This window comes from Gossypium hirsutum, chromosome A01, assembly GCF_007990345.1.
Source record: "Gossypium hirsutum isolate 1008001.06 chromosome A01, Gossypium_hirsutum_v2.1, whole genome shotgun sequence".
NCBI lineage: Eukaryota > Viridiplantae > Streptophyta > Magnoliopsida > Malvales > Malvaceae > Gossypium > Gossypium hirsutum.
The window spans coordinates 108408650-108421973 of record NC_053424.1 but is presented as its reverse complement, the minus strand read 5'-3'; the positions used below and the strand labels follow the sequence as shown (position 1 = coordinate 108421973).

Sequence of the window (13324 nt, the reverse complement as noted above, 5' to 3'; positions counted from 1 at the left end):
TTTTTTCTTTTTTTCTTCTAATATATTTCGCAATGTTTATATTCCCGAGAGAATATTCTACAAGATCAAATTCTATGATTACGTTATACGACACCAGCAAAGGGTTCCAAAGCTTGAAGCTGTAAAAATGTTGGATTCTCTTCCTATGGCTAGTCAGTTGACAACTGTTGACGTGAATGCCATTATTTTGCTAACATATACTTACTAATCTCTTTGTTTACTTTTTCAGTATCGTTCCTTACATGTTGAGAAGATTGTAAAGTTGTCAAGATTGTTAAGTTTATTATAATATTGGGATCTCTTGAACAGTATAATTTGGAGGTTGGCATACGAATATTATGAAAAATTCTATTTCTTAACTCTTTGTTATATAATATTGTATTTAACATTATAACTCAATACTATACAATATTGCATTTAACATGGCATATAAAGTCGTAAATAATAAAGACACAAAGTTACAGTTTCATACATAAAACATAAATTTATGCATCATACAACCATTCAAAAGCATGGCACGAGTTATAAAATGCTCGAAAAACTCATCAGGCGTGCAAAAAGCAAAATCTGAGCTAATGCTATGGCCCACCGTGGCTTTGGGGCGAATTTGCGTACTTATATAGAAGGTTGCGGCATGGCCACTGAAGTTGCTACTGCCTTAGAAGGTGGCGGCCTTGCGCCATGGTTTGGCCACTGTAACTGAAAATCTTCTTTTCTTGGACGAATTTTTACAATTTTTCTGATTATCCAATGCCAGCTGAAAATACATAATAATGTTAAAAATTCATCAAATATCATATCAATCGTTATAAAATCAACCTAATATATAATATTATGCATAAGATCAAGATCAAGACCAAGATAAATATTCCCTAGATAAAGTACTGTAGACACTCAATTTTGCCCGGCCCATTTCAGTATTTAAAAAACCCAAAAAAAAAAACGAAGTCCAAGTTCAGTCCAGAATTACAAATATAATTTGACCCGATCGGAATGGCCCATTACTTGAAAAGATTTAAGATCCATCTACAAGCTTGACTCATATGGAAATATAATCTTCAATGATATGCAATCTTAGATATAATACAATCTTAGATATGATTGCAATCTTAGATATGATACAATCTTAGAAGATATGATTTTGTAATCTTGGAGATTTAATTTGTAGATATCATTTAATCTTAACCGTTGATGTAATTGATCTGTACCGTTGGATTTGGGGAGGCTCAACTATAAATAGAGGCCTCTCCCTTCATTGTAAAGGGATTTGAGTTTTGGGAAGCAATAAGAATTCTTGAAGAGCATTCACTCAAATTTCTCTCCCTCTTGCGTTCTTACTCTCTGTGGTTTGTTCTTATTTTATTCTTCGTCTACCTTAGTTTTTCAACTCTTTTTATTTTAATTTCTTCATTTTTCAAATATGTATATTTTTTCCTATCTTTTATACATTTGATTATGTATTTTATATATCATAATATTTAACCTTTTATATAGTTTATTTTCAAATATATATTTTCTATGCATGTATATATATTATATAATCATTTCATTATAAATATAAATTATTTTACACATTTGATATTTTATACATTATTTTTCTAAACCAATATATTTTATATTTTTTTTATATAATTATTATTCTTATAAATATATTTTTTATTATATTTTAAATTTATTATTAAATATCACATGTTTTTATATGCTCAATCTATTTATCAATTGTTTATATTATACATATATTTTTAAAACTTATGTTTTTTATTATTATACAATATTTGTTTTTACTTTGGAATTAATGTATTATTGTTATGTCATGTATTTCATATGTTATGTAATATCTTAGACTTTTATAATTTACTTTCAAATGCATATTTTTATATACATTGATATATTGTATTAAATGCATCATTTCATTTATTAATCCATTCATGCATACATTAAATTATTGGATTGTATATTTTATATTTTATGTAAATTCTATTTATCCATTTGCTATGCATGTCATCTATTTTTACTCATACATATTTTACACATTAATATTTACCATGTTTTTATATTATTTAATGTTTTATTTATGATATATTGTATATAATTAGTGCATTTATTATGCTTTCTTTTTGGTATATTCCTGTTTGCTTAGCATGATTATTTTTATTATTCTATTTTACCCTCTATATAGCGATTGCATTTATATAAAGTGTTATAATACTTTATAATATACGCTATTTGAATATCTATGTTTCGTAATATAGAATTGTCACTCTAAAAGGTCATTTAAAACAATATTTAAAAGTTTTATAAAAATAAAAAAGGCAATGCTTAGTATTTGAAAGCTTCGAGAAAAGTAGTGCCCTAACTTATTGGGTTGCAACTTTTCTCGTTGAGTTCGAATAGTCAAGTACCCTTCTAAGTTTTTAAGATTTTCAAAATACGAGCAACTGTCTTGAAATTTCAAAGCGTTGTGTCCTAACTTATTGGATGTGGCGATTTGTCGTTTCGAGATAGGGATTTCCAAAAGGTTAACTTAGTGTCAATGTTTTGATACGAGTGAACCCAAATTTTCAAAATCAAAGTATTTTAAAGAGGATTATATCTTAAATTTTTTTAAATTTCCGACATTAAAGACATTTGATAATCAATTAGGTACCAATTTTTGGGCGTTACGAGGGTGCTAATCCTTCCTCGTACGTAACCGACTCCCGAACCCGTTCTTTTATTCCGTGGACCAAAACTAATGATTTTAAAACAAAATGTTTTAAAGGTGATCCAATCACACCTAAAAAGATTGGTGGCGACTCCCGTTTTCGTTTTTTAAAATCAATTCCCATTTTCCAAAACTCGATTTGAAAATGGTCTCGACAGCTTGGCGACTCCACTGGGGACTAATAAGAGAGTCAATCCGTGTAATTGATTATCTCTTGTCTTAATGTTGGAAATTAAAAATTTTAAAATTTAATCCTCTTTGCATTACATGTGTTTGTATTATTGCATGTGTTGCTATATTCTGATACGCATTGCATTTGCATGACCGTTGTGGTCACACCCTTAAGTGGGAGTGAGAAGCTACGCCTTCGTGAGGTTTTTGCCTTCGTGCAGGATAGTGGATCACTTTCGGGATACATCCGTGCCTATGGTTTCGTGAGATTTTCATCTCCATATAGCCATAGGGAAATGTATTCCCCTGAACTGAACTCGATTCAAATGAGCCTATAATGGGTAAGGATCGAGGAATCTGCTGGTTTGGATACCTCAAACTTTAGAAACAAACCACATATAGAAAAACCGTAAGAGCTCAATATAGATAGAATTATACTTAGGTTATCTTTGTGTTTATTAATATCATATGATACTGACTGTTTTCTTTCTTTTGTGCATGTCATTTTGCATTTAAAAGGTATCGATTCACTGTCAGTTTCTAAGTTAGAAAGTTTTATTATGGAGATCGGACTTCTTGATAGAATGGAGGGCAACGCTGAAAGATACACATCAGAATTATGGGTTACACTCGCATCAGCGTGGCGCAAAATAATCTCCAGGAGTTAAAGGAAATATGGGATCAATGGAGTAATAAAGCCAAGTAGTTGTTCTACAATAACTAAGGGGACTTGCAGTATTTACTTGACAGGAGGATAGATGAGCAATTCAAAGTGAGTGTGGGAGTATTGATGGACACTTCTACCATTATAGCATTTCTCTTTCATATGAAGACGATTGCCATGTGGATGGTAAGGGTATTGGAAGGAAAGTGATTGATAGAGTGCATGAGACCTACAAAAATGAGTTGGATGGAAAGAATTTTGCCTATAATAGTAAAAAGCTCGTTTACTGTAGGACCACTACCAAATAACAAGCATGAGTTTACTATGTTGCACTTATCAAAGACAATGGAAATGCAAGCCCTAATGGTCTGTCAAAATGGACGCAAAACAATGAGATTAAAGAAGACCATATCATTTAAAGACCTTTAAAGTAGAGATTAGCTATGCTACGAGGATACCCATACAAGCAATGCTCTGCGGGAGCAGAAATCTAAAAACTCTCAAGAAGCATTGAGGATATAGGATATCATTCTAAGGCAACATACTGCGGAACAGTGATCCCTGCTTGTTCACCATTTTCTCTCTCAGGATAATCAGAACAATTTCACAGGTATTGGAGGAGGTGTCCCTAGCTGCACGGATTACCCCACAAGTGAGGTCGTAGCTCAAACTCATGAGGTAGCTGATTATTTACAGACATTGGCAGTACAGGCTGACATATTGAGCACTAATATGAGATACAATCAGATCGTGGCTAAGAGTTTGTTTTAAAACTTTGGGCATTAGGGCGAAAGCGTATTTGTAATCCATTTATATGTAAAGATATTCTTTTTCTAAATAAAGTTTTCTAAATGAGATTGAATCGAGATCGATACCTTTTTGCATTTATGCATTTGCATTACATTACATCAAAGAAAAGAAGGTGTTGATTTGAAATTTGATTCCTAAATAAAATAATTTGTCATAAGGAAACGAATTTCTTGATAAAGTAGATTATAGTGCGGTCGTCTGAATATAGTCCAAATAAACGACGAGAGAAAGTTGATAGTCTATGGAGGAATACATGATGTAATTGCTAGAGATTCAAGCCAACAAAGGTTATCCAAGAGCACGACAAGAGAAAGCTGGAAGTCCACGAAGGAATACATGACTTGATTGCCAACGAAGATTATCCAAGAGCCGGCACTTTTTGATGAGTATCATGGAGATAAGCAAGCAAGAGATCGAGGCTCATATTAAGCAGCAAGGAGCTATCAAAGGCATCTTTTAGAGAATTTACAGGATTCGATCATGAAGAAAAGATCAGCGTTTACTTGGACTATGAAGGGCAAGACCACATATGTAATCTATTTTCATGTAAAGAAATCTGTTTTCTAGAAAAGTTATTCTAATGGAATTGAATTCAAGATCAACATCTCCTTTTCTTTTGCATTCATGCATTTGCATTGCATCACATCACATGCATTTAAATCCATAAAAAAACCTTAATTAGTTAAAGTTATTAAAAAGAGAAAGAAAAAGAGAGAGAGAGAAGAGGGTCACGGCTGAGTTGAATGGGAATTAACGACCCCTTACATATCCCCGACTCTTGTGTCAGGAAGGATAGCTTACCCGGAGAAGAGGGTGTTTGGAAATAAAAATCATCCCATCAATGTCATACATGAGGAAGGGACTGAACAAAAAAACCTTGAGGGCATTTGCCCTTACGAATCGAGAAGTTCTTTAAACAATTGGACTGCAGAAGAACTTCCTGTAATCTTTAGGAATTTTACGGAGTAATATTCAGAACACTCTTATTGCTCTAAAGCCTAGGAGTAATGAGATTTCTTTTGAGAAGTGGGCTCATGTTCAGACATTTTTATTTTCAATAAAACATACTTTTATTATTTCTCCGAGTAAATATTCTTTCATTCTGATTCTTTTGACCTTTGACATTCTTTATAGATTTTCATTTCATGTAAATAGTCATTCTTGAATTCATTTATTCTTTGTATATTCTTTTATGCGCCTATTATAGATCCCTAGATATCAATGACACGGGCAACGATACTACAGATTCAGAGTTCCTTTTAAGTGCGATATGTGTTTAGAGGAATCTCAGTACTTTGAAGGTGACAGAAATTGTGACTTGTTTCTGAATTTGTTGAAAATGGTTTTTACCCCATGAAATGGTGGTAGGAAATATAGCCTTAGAGGAAAGAAAGATTGTGAAATTAGAATTAGCTGAGACAAAACAAGACCTTGTTGAGACTATTATGGAATTCAAAAATGTGGTCCAAAGACGCATTTGCAATTGCTAGGGTAAACATGAGGTTTTGGGGCACTGTTGGTCCACCATGGAAAGGGATAGTATCAGTTGTATAATGAATGTCAAATTTAAAGGAGTCAAGACTTATAGGGCATGTATGTTATGGGCCCGAGCTCGTCAAGAGTTTCAAGCTGACAATGGCTCATCTTTGTGGACGTCAACTACTCCATTAAGAGGGGGAGATAGCTTCATATGCCAATATTACAAAGTCAAAAGTCATCCATTCCAAAAAAAAAAGAGATTATAACTGCATAATGCCAAAAGTTTGCAGTCTTTTCAAAGATAATGTGACATACCACAGTACAACAAAGGTTGCCAAAAAAAAAGAAAAAGAAAAAAATAAATTACAGAAGATGACCGAGACTGGTAAAAATTGGCATAAGAAACTACCGCTTACTCTCTATGCTTACGTTGGGGCAAACACTTTCAATTCCAGTTGTTTCAAAGGTTCCAACCATCATCCTTGGAATGGGTACATTGTTTGGTTCTCCTGAGCAGTCTAATGTGCTGTCAATAGCTGCGATGGTTAGCTCGAGGCGGTGGCCATTGATTTTCAGCTATGGGGCATCAGGCCGTACACAGTCTCTGAAGCTTAAAATGATAGATTCTTTCTTCAAAACCAGTTTCTGACAAAGTTGATGACGGTATCATGAAGGAAGCTCTCTTAGACTTCTATACAAGTTTAGAGAAGAAGAAACCTGATCAAATCATTATTTTCAGGGAGAGGGTTAGCGAGTCTCAATTCAATCAAGTTTTGATCAAGTTATTGAGGCTTACAAGTTCCTTGGCGAGAAGTGGAACCCTAAAGATTGTGGTTATTATTGTACGAAAAATCATCATACCAAGTTTTTTTTTCAGCAGGGATCTCCTGACAATGTGCTACATGATACTGTCATTGACAACAAAGTATACCATCCAAAGAATAATGATTTTTACCTTGGTACCCATGCTGGAATGATTGGAATCACGAGGCAGACCCACTATCATGTTCTCTTAGACCAGGCTGGGTTTTCGACTGATGATCTGCAAGAGTTTGTTCATTCTCTATCCTACATGTATCAAAGGAGCACTACAGCCATATTTGTTGTGCCTCCTATTTTGCTACGCTCATTTGGCAGCTTCACAGTTGGGGGCAATTTATGAAGATTAGGGATGCTTCAGAAACATCATCGAGTCATGGTGGGATGTATGCTCCAAGAGTAATCTCTGTACCTCAGCTTTCCAGGTTGAAGGATAAAGTCAGCAACTTCATTCTTGTTTGCTGAGAATCATTGAACCATCTTTTTATAGGATTTGACAAACAACAGCCAGGACGGCTACTGGGGTAATCCCTTTCTCATGGGTTTATGAATCAAGATTTTTCCTCCAAGCTTTGATGGAGTCAAGAATTGCATACCTCTAGTAAACTTAACTTGAAAGTATTCATCCTAAGCAAATGTACCAAGAATGGATGACACAGACTTATGACAAAGAAGGTTCGTCCAAAAGAATCTCATAAAGGAAACCTTGCAAAAGGATGCCGAATTGGGAAGGGCCATATGTTACGAAGAGGGCTTTCTATAGAGGTGCATTGATTTTGACAAGAAATGGATAGGAAGAATTTATCTGATCTAGTGAATTCGGACTCAGTCAAAGAGTACTTTGTCTGAAGGAGAAGGGAAGCCAAAGTGAAAACCCGCAAAGGGCACTTTGGGACTTCTATTTCAAAAAAAAGAAAAAAAAAGAAAAGAAAAAGAGAAAAAAAGAAAAGATGGAGAGGCCAAGGTGAAAACCCGCAAAGGGCGCCTTGAGACCAAAGGGGTTTTGAGTTGAAAACCCGAAAGGGCAGCTCAAATTTGGAAAGTCATGCAGTGACCTTGCTATACCGAATTCGACGAGAAGTGAAGTATGTTACATATCAAGGCATCAACGAATTACTTTGGATCTTTTAAACACATGTTGAACTCAAGAAAGTCTTCATGGAGCTGGTGTATAGACGCACAAGCGGCGATATCTGGGGCATCTGATTTTTTGTCCTGTTTACTATCTTTGGATTCTCTTTCTTTTCAAAGATAGATTCCTAGATTAACCTCCTTTGTCTTTTTGATAAATCATTATCCTCAAGATCAATTTATTCGTCCCATTATTCATAAAGTGTGTTGCATAGAAATAATGATTGATGAACTAAATATCTTTACAAATGAAGTTTTGCATATTACTCTGGAAATTTTTAGATAATACAAGAAACTGAAACAAGACAATTGTTTAAAGAATTTCCATATTTGAGGGTCGGATGTACTCGGGGAAATTTCTTCTTCAGTCCAAAAGGTGGTTGGACATTTTAAATTAATCTTAAGAAAGGATCATTTCATAAACATCTCCAGCGGGTCACAACATTTAGAGAATGGCACAATAGGACTAAGTTGATTCAAAGCATACAAGCAGAGTATGATTGATACATCAAGAAGTATAAAGTTAAAACTTCGATGAGGGAATGAGTGATGACGCCCGAAATAAGGGTCGTATTCATAACATTTTGCATTATAACATGTCTAATTAGAAGAATTTGACTCACTTCGATCATAGGCATGAACTCATACGCATTCTACAGGTTATGTCTTTTATGGGACAATGTACATCAAAGAAACAAGATTTGGCATCCCTATGTTTATAGGGAACAGATCGAAGATAGTAGATCTGACATTCCTGTGCTTACAGCGAAGCAGATTGAAGATTTCAGCATGGCATCCCTGTGTTTATAGGGAACAAGTTGAAGATAGCAGATTTGACACCCTTGTGTTTATAAGGAACAGATCGAAGATAGCAGATCTAACCTTCAGATGTTTATAATGAAGTAGATCCAAGATGATTTAGGATTCTTGTGTTTACAAGGAATAAATCGAGGACATAGCAGATTTGACTCTCAGACATTCTCAAAGATAGCAGATCTAACCTTCAGATGTTTATACTGAAGCAGATCTAAGATTATTTGGCATTCTTGTGTTTACAAGGAACAAATCGAGGACATAGCAGATTTGACTCTCAGACGTTCTCAAATATAACAGATCTAACCTTCAGATGTTTATACTGAAGCAGATCCAAGATGATTTGGTATTCTTGTGTTTACAAGAAACAAATCGAGGACATAGCAGATTTGACTCTCAGACGTTCTCAAATATAGCAGATCTAACCTTCAGATGTTTATACTGAAGCAGATCCAAGATGGTTTGGCATCCTTGTGCTTACAAGGAACAAATCGAGGACATTGCAGATATGACTCTCAAATGTTCTCAAACAGACTCAAGATGGTTTGGCATCCTTGTACTTACAAGGAACAAATCGAGGACATTGTAGATATGACTCTCAAATGTTCTCAAACAGACTCAAGATGGTTTGGCATCCTTGTGCTTACAAGGAACAAATCGAGGACCTTGCAGACATGACTTTCAAATGTTCTCAAACAGACTCAAGATGGTTTAGGAATCCTTGTGCTTACAAGGAACAAGTCGAGGACCTTGCAGATATGATTCTCAAATGTTCTCAAACAGGCTCAAGATGATTTGACATCCTTACAAATCGAAGAAGCAGACTCAGTGTCTCTGTGTTCGGCAGAAAACAGATCAAAGATATCAACATAGCATTCTTGAGGTCGTAGGAAGAAGGTAGAAGACCATTCGAGGAAAAGATTGCAAAGATTGGGCTAGGCTGGGCAAATTTGGTCCTTTATGGTCTTTGCTCAATTCCTATTACATAGCAATGAGCAAAGAGGGGCAGCTGTAGACACTCAATTTTGCCCGGCCCATTTCAGTATTTAAAAAACCCCAAAAAAAAACGAAGTCCAAGTTCAGTCCAGAATTACAAATATAATTTGGCCCGATCGGAATGACCCATTACTTGAAAAGATTTAAGGTCCATCTACAAGCTTGACTCATATGGAAATATAATCTTCAATGATATGCAATCTTAGATATGATACAATCTTAGATATGATTGCAATCTTAGATATGATATACAATCTTAGAAGATATGATTTTGTAATCTTGGAGATTTAATTTGTAGATATCCTTTAATCTTAACCGTTGATGTAATTGATCTGTATCGTTGAATTTGGGGAGGCTCAACTATAAATAGAGGCCTCTCCCTTCATTGTAAAGGGACTTGAGTTTTGGGAAGTAATAAGAATTCTTGAAGAGCATTCACTCAAATTTCTCTCCCTCTTGCGTTCTTACTCTCTGTGGTTTGTTCTTATTTTATTCTTCGTCTATCTTAGTTTTTCAACTCTTTTTATTTTAATTTCTTCATTTTTCAAATATGTATATTTTTTCCTATCTTTTATACATTTGATTATGTATTTTATATATCCTAATATTTAACCTTTTTATATAGTTTATTTTCAAATATATATTTTCTATGCATGTATATATATTATATAATCATTTCATTATAAATATAAATTATTTTACACATTTGATATTTTATACATTATTTTTCTAAACCAATATATTTTATATATTTTATATAATTATTATTCTTATAAATATATTTTTTATTATATTTTAAATTTATTATTAAATATCACATTTTTTTATATGCTCAATCTATTTATCAATTGTTTATATTATACATATATTTTTAAAACTTATGTTTTTTTATTATTATACAATATTTGTTTTTACTTTGGAATTAATGTATTATTGTTATGTCATGTATTTCATATGTTATGTAATATCTTAGACTTTTATAATTTACTTTCAAATGCATATTTTTATATACATTGATATATTGTATTAAATGCATCATTTCATTTATTAATCCATTCATGCATACATTAAATTAGTGGATTGTATATTTTATATTTTATGTAGATTCTATTTATCCATTTGCTATGCATGTCATCTATTTTTACTCATACATATTTTACACATTAATATTTACCATGTTTTTTATATTATTTAATGTTTTATTTATGATATATTGTATATAATTAGTGCATTTATTATGCTTTCTTTTTGATATATTCCTATTTGCTTAGCATGATTATTTTTATTATTCTATTTTACCCTCTATATAGTGATTGCATTTATATAAAGTGTTATAATACTTTATAATATACGCTATTTGAATATCTATGTTTCGTAATATAGAATTGTCACTCTAAAAGGTCATTTAAAACAATATTTAAAAGTTTTATAAAAATAAAAAAGGCAATGCTTAGTATTTGAAAGCTTCGAGAAAAGTAGTGCCCTAACTTGTTGGGTTGCAACTTTTCTCGTTGAGTTCGAATAGTCAAGTACCCTTCTAAGTTTTTAAGATTTTCAAAATACGAGCAACTGTCTTGGAATTTCAAAGCGTTGTGTCCTAACTTATTAGATGTGGCGATTTGTCGTTTCGAGATAGGGATTTCCAAAAGGTTAACTTAGTGTCAATGTTTTGATATGAGTGAACCCAAATTTTCAAAATCAAAGTATTTTAAAGAGGATTATATCTTAAAATTTTTTAAATTTCCGACATTAAAGACATTTGATAATCAATTAGGTACCAATTTTTGGGCGTTACAAGGGTGCTAATCCTTCCTCGTACGTAACCGACTCCCGAACCCGTTCTTTTATTCCGTGGACCAAAACTAATGATTTTAAAACAAAATGTTTTAAAGGTGATCCAATCACACCTAAAAAGATTGTTGGCGACTCCCGTTTTCGTTTTTTAAAATCGATTCCCATTTTCCAAAACTCGATTTGAAAATGGTCTCGACAAGTACAAAGAACCCTAAGCATATTTTTATTTCGATAATAAAATTACATTATTTGCAATTCGTAGGAAATTAAACAACATGATAGACAGAGACTTTAACCACACTTTGATACTAAATGTAAGATCCAAATAAAAATAATAATTATAAATTCCGAAACAATATAAAAGTTGAAAATCAAACACTAATATCTCAACAATATTTCCAAAATCAAAAGATCATATGCGGAGATGATAAAATAACAATGATTTAACGTCTAACCATAATACTTTGATGGAATTGGGACACACTTTATGAGTAAACTTTTGCTAGATGAAGAACCACAAGTCCAGTTTTCCAATCATCCCCCTGCTAGAATATGGCGTATTTTAATAGATGATGTTGAGTCGTGACCATTGTAGATGTGACTTCCTTCGTTTATAAAAAAAATTACTACCTTTAGTTTATTAGAGCGATAAAAGAGTATAATAGAGTAAATTAGTTGAATTCAAAATCGATGAGATTTTAATATTTTTAGTAAATGTTTATGTTTAAGTTTGAGTTTTATTATGTTTAGGTTTTAATATTATATATGTGAGAGTTATCTTATTACTTCATCTATTTATGTTTTGTATTTATTTGATTTTATTTTGTAACTATTCGAATATATATTTATATTTATAAACTTTGACAAATAATAACCATAAATATTAGAAAAACCCTAAAAATAAATTGCCATTTACATGAACTTGTTAACCTAATCTTTGGTTTTGTTTAAGCAAGTTGGATGTGGCAGATCTCGTAAAGAAAGGATTAAAAGAAATGTCATATTTTAGAGAGAAAGAGACGAATTAATAAAATATTTACAAGAGAGTATGCAGAGACAAAAGACTTGATCATGTGGATTATCTAAGTTTGGTTTGCTAATAAATGCAGGACACCAGAACCTATTTAAAATTGCACATAGTTTAATACTGCAGGCAGAAGCCGCCTCTGGGTGCTTGGATGCTAATAATGCTAAAATCTCCTTGAGGACTCTCCTGTTTTGGTGCGTGGAAAATACGCGTTAACGGTAACACCCATGAAGCTGCCTTCCTCTACGCTAATTCGGCTTACGTAGTGTAAGCATGTCTCGTAATCTTGTTCAACTGTATTGAAGTTTCAGGGCAATTATAATTTCATGGGAGTTAATGTTTTTAGTTGATGTGGATCACTTCTACGCACATGTATTCATGCAAACTTCATTCATTTTCGACCAAGAAAATTTGGTAAAAACAAAAAGGAAATTAAAAATATATACATACCATACCAATGCGAGCTATTATTGTGTCTGAAAAACTCTTACCCTGTGCAATTCTTTTTAATAAAGTTATCGTGGGATATATACGGAAAACATTGCTCTTCTCCCTTTTCCTTTACCTATGCTCTATTTTTATCAAGCTTAAATAAATAATGACCATAGCTTGTAAAGCATAGATGAAACATAATCAATGCACAAAACCGTTGTTGGTTTCTCACCTACACGAGCGAGAGTAAATTTAATGTTGGCCCCTTATAAGACTTCATGTGCAAGAATTTAAAAGAAAAGAAAAAAGAATTCATGTACGAGAAGTTAAAATGATTGAATAGCCGCCCACGTACCAGTCCTTAGTTTCGTTTTCAGATAATGTAGGTAAGATGCTCTACCACCTTAAATTGACAAGTCAAGCACATGATGAGATCAAAATCTCAGTTCATTAGGTGTAGAGTAAGTCTGGAGTTCGGATCCCT

General features: G+C 32.9%; 1 pseudogene; it reads left to right on the top strand.

The window, feature by feature from the left end:
- Positions 1 to 6186: 6186 nt before the first annotated feature.
- On the top strand, positions 6187 to 7028 carry LOC121229161 (protein argonaute 4A-like; annotated as a pseudogene).
- The last annotated feature ends 6296 nt before the right edge of the window (positions 7029 to 13324 follow it).